This window comes from Aotus nancymaae, unplaced genomic scaffold, assembly GCF_030222135.1.
Source record: "Aotus nancymaae isolate 86718 unplaced genomic scaffold, 86718_ANA_hifiasm-v0.15.2.pri h1tg000090l, whole genome shotgun sequence".
NCBI lineage: Eukaryota > Metazoa > Chordata > Mammalia > Primates > Aotidae > Aotus > Aotus nancymaae.
Window position 1 is genome coordinate 378,791 of NW_026988505.1, and position 7,626 is coordinate 386,416.

Sequence of the window (7,626 nt, forward strand, 5' to 3'; positions counted from 1 at the left end):
AAAATCACCATATTGCAACCTTGAATGAAATTATAGCTCTAAAACAATCACCGATGGACTGTTGTAGAACCATTTGGTGAAGAGCTTGGCAGGGAATTTGATAAGTGAGGGTTAAGGCTGTACCCTCCCTAAAACTGAGACAACCAGGCATTAATGGACTTCCTGTTGTGATGTAATAAGAATTTCACAGCACCACCCATGAATAATTCTTGCCCAAAGAAATGGAACCTGAAACTAATTGAGTTTCTAGATCTAACTACTAGTTGATAGAAAATACAGGACTCTCAGAAACAAGCAAAACAATAGCAGAGGAAGCAATCGGTCAAATCCAGAACATAACACATTCTACAGGAAAAATAACCTCATTTCTCCAAAAAACCAATGCCATGAGGAAAAAGAAGGAGTATGATTGCTGAAAAAGAGAGAAAAGAGACAAAACAGCCAGCACATGGCCTTGTTTGGCCCCTATATTGAACAGTCTTCCTGGCCAGCTGCAGTGGCTCACACCTGTAATCTCAGCACTTTGGGAGGCCGAGGTGGGTGGATCACCTGAGGTCAGGAGTTTGAGACCAGCCTAGCCAACATAGCAAAACCCCATATCTACTGAAAAAAATACAAAAAATAAATAAAAAAAAATAGCCAGGCGTGGTGGCAGGTACCTGTAAACCCAGCTATTTGGGAGGCTGAGGCAGGAGAATTGTTTGAACCCAGGAGGCAGAGATTGCAGTGAGCCGAGGTCGTGCCATTGCACTCCAGCCTGGACAACAGAGCGAGACTCTGTCTCAAAACAAAAACAGCGACAGTTTTCCTGTATCAATGGACCCTAATTACATGTGTATTAGTGACCAGGAGGAGTTTAAACCATAGATCTTCTGCCAGTGGTTGCCAAGTGGGATTAGACAGCAGTCAGTGGCTCAGCACATGGGTTGGCAAATATTTCTAAGGGGCCAAGTAACAAATATTTTCAATTCTGTGAGTCACATCCCATCTGTCGCAAGTACTCAACTCTGTTGCTGCAGAGCGAAAGAATCCTTGCCTGACCTGTAAGTAAATGGGAGTGGCTGTGCTTCAATAAAACTGTTCAGAAGAATAGGCAGCAAGCCGGGTCTGGCCATGGGTCATCGTTTTCCAACCTCTGGTTTAGGGGATAGAACTGATTCTTTCCAGTGTTTAAAATGAGAACCTCCATGAAAATGGATATTTCTAGCAAACTCCCAATAAACATACACTTTTTCATGGCTGCTTTCTTCTGAAAATACATGAAGTATCCAAAATACTGAAAAATAACAGTAGTTTTTAAAATCATAATAATACAAAGGCTTGGGAGAAATACCTATTTCCCTGCATTTATCTCACCTGTTAGATCACGACTGATGGTAATTTATGAACAAAAGCCACCTAAGGCTTTTTTATTATTAGTCTCAAATCTTGGAAGAGAACAGGTTTTTAAAAGAAATGCAGTGAGCTGTCAGGTGAGTGCCCCTTTGCTGTGTTCTGGACAGATCTGAAAGCTGATTCACTGACTTCTTGTACCATTCACTTTTCATCAAGGTTGTTTCACTCCACCAAAGCCTGAGAACCGACCAATATCAGCAGAAAAATATACTCTTGTCACAATCAATCAAAATACAAAACTGCTATAACACAAATTGCTGAAAATGCCACACTTCCAATCAAATCTACTGTTAGCCTGTTTTTGCCAGCATACTTCTCCAGACCTGGTTGGCACACACACTTTTTTTCAGCATTGTACTCATTGGATATATGCCGTTGGGTATATGTCCTGCTGTTTCTGTACTACACACAGTGCCCCACTGGCTTCATCTCATCCACTGTGGTCCCCCTTTCCTTTTTTTGAGATGGAGTTTCACTCTTGTTACCCAGGCTGGAGTGCAATGGCGCGATCTTGGCTCACCGCAACCTCCGCCTCCTAGGTTCAAGCAATTCTCCTGCCACAGCCTCTCGAGTAGCTGGGACTACAGGCATGTGCCACCATGCCCAGCTAATTTTTTTTTTGTATTTTTAGTAGAGACGGGGTTTCACCATGTTGACCAGGATGGTCTCGATCTCTTGACCTCGTGATCCACCCTCCTCAGCCTCCCAAAGTGCTGGGATTATAGGCGTGAGCCACTGCGCCCAGCCTGTGGTCCCCTTTAAGGACTGCACAGTGCTTACCCAGCCTATTCACCATGGGGGCAGCCTGGAGTTCTGAATTCTCTCTTACCTGCATCCATCTGGCTTTAGATTAAGGAGCCGCAGAACTCTCCCTACTGAGGGAAAAAACGGGGTGCTTTAAGCTCCATGGAGTGGTGTTTTAGAATGGCCTTAAGAGATGCTGTGCACAGAAGACAACCTAAGGAAAGGCTGCTGGGTCCTTCAGATCCTTGAGGAATGGAGAGGGAAAAGCTCCCATTTAGAGCAGTCCTTGCCCAACATGTCAAACCTGAATGCTGAGATCCAACCCAACTGCTTCCAACCGGCCCAGACTGAACAGTGACTCAGAACTCAGCGTAACTCCCTCTGACAGTGCTTCGTCCACCTAATGGAAAATTCCTTTCTGACAAATGAACGGTGTGGAATGTTTTGACCAAACGTGTGCAGACGAACGGCCCTGTTGCCACCTGGACAGGGTGCAGCCCTCCAAGTTCATTAGCATAATCTCGAAGTGCACACAACCGCCATTCCTGACAAGCGAAACCTGATCTTCCCCCTCCGTGAACCACACAGGGACTTGATTCACTTGTTCCCTTGTTGACAGGCACATACACTGGTGCTTACTGGCGATCACCCTGCTGGTCATTATCCACGGGACCTGGAAGGGGAGGAGGAGACACCCATAACAGGATGGGAGACAGGCTCTCCTCTAGACGAAGGCCAGCTGGCTGTCTCCGGAGCTCACTCAGGTGCCAGAGGATCAGAGGTCCACCAGGGGGCTGGGGCTGGGGACTCACCCCACCTCAGCCTCACCTTCCCTGGTTCTCCCCTGCCTCTCTTGCTGCCCTGTTGTGGCAAGCCAGGTCTCATTAACGTAGGCCTCCATTACAACTGTCCCAGCACTGACTGAGTAGCTAGATTAAACATTAAAAGCTGATTGAGCCAGTGCCCTTATACAAAGGCTGGAAGCTAACAAAGAGCCCAGCAAAAGTTTTGCCTAGGCTTTTCCTGGGCCTTGAAGCATGACAAAATATAACAAAGGAATTCTTTTTTTTTTTTTTTGAGACGGAATCTTGCTCTGTCACCCAGGCTGGAGTACAGTAGCATGATATGGGCTCACTGCAACCTCCTCCTCCTGGGTTCAAGCAATTCTCCTGCCTCAGCCTCCAAAATAGCTGGGACTACAGTTGCATGCCACCACGCCCAGCCAATTTTCTGTATTTTTAGTAGAGACAGGGTTTCACCATGTTACCCAGGATGGTCTCAAATCTCCTGACCTCATGATCTGCCCACCTCAGCCTCCCAAAGTGCTGGGATTACAGGCGTGAGCCACCACTCTCAGTCAGAAATTCTTAACAGGACTTTTTAGGTTTAAACAAGTTTTACTGGGGATCTGAAGAAATTTCCCAGGCCTTCACAGCCAAGTTTGTTGGGGTCTAAAGGGACTCCTCAAACCTTTACGATTCTGCAGGAGACAAGATAAGGGTAATCACCCCAGCACCTAGACCCATTTAGATTAAGTAAACTTACTGAAGATCCAGGAGAAAGTCTTCAGGACTGAGACCTTAGTTATGGATTAAAAGAGGTTAATCACTTATGCCTTTAGACGAATGCACACTTACACATAGACATATAGCTTAGAAGGTATATAAGCTCCAGAAAACTTTATAATTTTGAGTTGGTCTGGTCATCATTTCCAGGCCTTTTCCCTGCAACCGGTTACAGAAATAAAAATTTTCTTTCTCCCCAGTTCATCTACATCTCGTTATTGGGCCACAGAAACAGCAGCCCAATCCTCAGTTTGGTCCAGGAACACTGTGACCTAGCAGACCCATTCCTTGAAGCATGTCCCATGGCCAGTGACCTGGGCACACACCCAGGAAGAACACTTTCTCCTGGGCTGGCCCCAGAAAGACAGGCCCCCTCCCCAGCCAGCCAGGGGTCTTGCTGTGTGTTTGATTATTGTAACTGACATCAGACCAGGCGTGCAGAGAGGTGTCATAACCTCTCCCGCCCCACCCCCCAGGGATTCACTCTACCCATTGAGACCAGACACCTACAGAAGGTAAGGGCCTTGCTTAATTGAGTTTCTATTTTTGCCTGTGTTTCAGTTTTGTTTTGCTGTTTTCTAAAAACCAGGCTCACTGATCAACACGTGGGAACACTTGCAGAGATGATCACTCCTGGGCTAAGTCATGTCTGACCTGACTGGTCTTTTCCTGACAAGTCACAAAAACAGGTCTCCACTAAGGGGCTCTAAAGATAGTTCTTTCTGCTGCGCCGCAGCCCCCAGCAGACCCTCACGTGCAGCACACAGTAAGCATCCACACTGGTGCCAGCCCTGCTCCCTCCCCACCCACACCTGTGGGGCATTCTGTCTAAAGTGTCTGATGTCACTTTGCTGGGCACGGTAGACTCGGTGTAGAAACACACATTGCAACTATAAATATGCTGAACTTCCACCTGGCTTTTGTGTACTGGCTAATATACCTGGCTAGATAAGCTCAACTCCTACCTCTAACTAGGTCGCCTACCATTTGTTCAAGGCAGCAGTCACCACAGTGATCACTGGGCAAAGCCTAACTTTCTCCTGGTGTCTGAAATCCCATAAACCTCACATCCCATTTTACCTCCTTCTCTAAGAGCTCCTCCCTCTGCGCCTTTCCCAGGAAGCACGCCAGCTCTCACTTTCCTTCCTCTCTGGGCATGGCTCTCTGTCCCCGACCTGTGCCTCCAAACCTGTTCTGAGCATTTCTCTCCTGTTTATTAATCTTACAGAGTCTTCTAAAATCTATGCTCCAGGCATTCCTGGACATTTTCTAGCTAGGATATTCAAATATATATTTGTGTTTGTGAAAATAAATCAAATTTAAAAGCTGTTGGAACCCCGAGGACTCTTCAAGCCTTGAGAGAGGTGTGGCTGTGAACTGGGTCATGTAACGTGTTTTGCAATTCTGCTGCTTGGATTGCAGCTTAACCCTCTTTCTCATTCTTCTTGTTCTGTAAATGACTAGGAAAGACCAGAGACCAGAACTCTGCCTTCTAATCACAGACCTTTGTTATAGATTAACCACCTCCTTTAGAGTCCCGACCCTAACTCAGCCTAGATAGCAGTGTGGAATGTTAGATATAGCTTTCCAAAAGAGGCTCCCCTTGAGTAAACAGATCGTTGGAACTATGCATTAAGCCTCACATAGATGCTGAAATTCTGTGAAACTCCCCTGAGCTTTGTTTATATAAAGCAATCTCAAATCTCTACACTTGGTAACACTGACTTCCATTCTTTGGAATCTGTGCTTCCCAGAGACGGTCTTCAACCTTTGCACTTGAATAAACCCTCTGCAAACTAGTTTCCGACCCTTTCTGTTATGGTAGGTTGACACATTCTTCTCTTAAACCACCCAAACTTCCTGAGCATCCTCTGCTTGCACACCCACCCCGCACCTTCTACCGCCTCTCACATCTGGACCCCAGCGCAGCCCGGAGAGCAGCCCTGTGTCTCAGAGCACTTTGTAACCCTGGCTCTCGCAGAGTCCTATTCACAGCAGACTTTCCATGCAGACTGATAGCAACCTAACATGGGGTGAAAAGCAAACCACCCTCTGGGTGTAAATTATGCTGCTGGGTCTGCCACTTGTCCAGAGGAAGTTTGCTAGTGGCAGGAAGAACTGCAGACGCAGACCCAGCCAACCACCTGCCTCACTCTGCAGGCCCTTACCGAGTCCCAACCAGGTGTTATGAGGCTGATCCCAGGTTGGAAAAGCTGCAAAATCAAATCCAGCTGCTGCCACAGAAAGAAACTGCTGCTGCCAGGTGGGGGTACATGCAGGGAAGGAGGGCCACTCACAGACTGTGGAGACCTCAGGAAGCAGCCACAGAAAGAGCCCCTCTCTGACAGCCTCCCCTGTCCCCTCCAGTCTCCCTACACCTGCCAGCCTCCCCACTCCCCACCAGCCTCCACACCTCCCTCCCACCAGCCTCCCCCATCCCCTCCAGCCTCCCCCACATCTGCCAGCCTCCCCCACCAGCCTCTACACCTCCCTCCCACCAGCCTCCCCTGTCCCTCTAGCCTCCCCATCCCCTCCAGCCTCCTGTACACCTGCCAGCCTCCCCACTCCCCACCAGCCTCCCCACTCCCAGTCAGTCTCCCCACTCTGCCAACCTCCCCACTTCCCCACCAGCCTCCCCCACAACCAGCCTTCCCTGTCCCCTCCAGCCTCCCCACACCCCACCAGCCTCCCCACCTCCCCTCCAGGCTCCCCACTCCTTGCCAGCCTCCCCATCCTTGTCAGCCTCTCCAGTCCCTGCCAGCCTCCCCACTCCCCATCAGTCTCTCCACCTCCCCACCAACCTCCTCTACCTCCTGCCAGCCTCCCCCACTCCTGCCAGCCTCCCCCACTCCCCACCAGCCTCCCCACCTCCCTGCCAGCCTCCCCACTCCCCACCAGCCTCCCCACCAGCCTTGCCCCCGCCAGCCTCCCAACCAGCCTCCCCCCTCTCTGCCAGTCTTCCCACCAACCTACCCTCCTCTGCCAGCCTCCCCACTAGCCTTCCCCCCAACGACAGCCTCCCTACCAGCCTCCCTGCTCCCTCTCTGCCCTGTGGGCAGATCTGAGCTGGCCCTTCCCAGGCACACACCACACCACACTGGAAAGCAGGTACTGAGTAGGGAGCTTGGGGCTGAGAAACAAGCTTAGTAACCAGCCCAGTGACTCCTGAAGAAACCAGGGCAGAGAGTGGTGAGAGATGCCCTGTCCTAGGACAGCCGTCACCTGGTGGTTAACAACACTTCATCCGAGTGTTCCTGCCTCCACCTGAGCCAGAGCTTCTAGTGTGTTCTTCCTCATCTCCCCATGCTCTGTGAGCTCAGCTCCCTTTAAATCCCCTCCCTTCAGCTACTGGAGAATCTCTTGTCCCAGCAACTATGACCCAGCACCAAAGCAGGTCACCCTGAACCCCCAGTGGTATAGGAAACCACAGGCTGACTTTCAGTCAAACAGACCCAGGCCTTGGACAAGCTGCTCGACTTCTCTGATTCTTGCATTCTTGGGCATATAAACGTGAGTAGAATAAATGGACGCCCCAGGCTGGCATGAGGATTCAGTGAGATAACCTTTGTGTGGCCCTCATCCAGCCCAGCCAGCCCCTGACATGCAACCAGAATTCAGCTCATCCCTTCCTTATTCCCCATCTTGCTCTTGGAGGTGTCCTGGTCGGGACACCTGAGTCACCTCGTCCAGCCAGCCAGCGCGAAGGAGCCAACCCGCCCGTCCACACCTGGTTTCCTTGGCTGCCTCTATCTGCCCCCGTCTCTCGCCAGGTGGTTTTGCTGCTTCTGTGGATTGAAGAGCCTCCAACTGTGGCCTAGAGTGTGACTCAGGGCTGAATCAGAATATATGTAGAAGACAGAAGTCAGGTACAACTGGAAATTTGAAAGGCTTTGTAGCGGAAAGGATGTCACAAGTGAAGCCA